The 201-nt window shown below is 67.7% G+C and overlaps 1 protein-coding gene across 1 annotated transcript in view; it reads left to right on the top strand.

Annotated features, from left to right (window-relative positions):
- SYNPO (synaptopodin) overlaps nt 1–201 on the top strand; it is a gene marked incomplete at both ends in the record, with an annotated part of 2,356 nt that overhangs the window by 904 nt on the left and 1,251 nt on the right.

The raw sequence follows: 201 nt of genomic DNA on the forward strand, positions 1-201 counted from the left end.
GGCCAGCCAGCAGCAGAACGGGGCACAGGGCCGGCAGTACTACGAGATCCAACTCACCCCGGCCAAGCCCAAGGCCGTGAAGAACCGCACAGCCAGACCCTTTGGCACCCAGGCATCCCCTGCTTGCAGCCAGCCCATGGAGGGACCCCCTGCCGCCGAGCTGCCCCCGCCACCCACCTATACGGAGACACTGAGCAGTCC

Source organism: Buceros rhinoceros, unplaced genomic scaffold, assembly GCF_000710305.1.
Source record: "Buceros rhinoceros silvestris isolate BGI_N320 unplaced genomic scaffold, ASM71030v1 scaffold34196, whole genome shotgun sequence".
Classification (NCBI taxonomy): Eukaryota; Metazoa; Chordata; class Aves; order Bucerotiformes; family Bucerotidae; genus Buceros; species Buceros rhinoceros.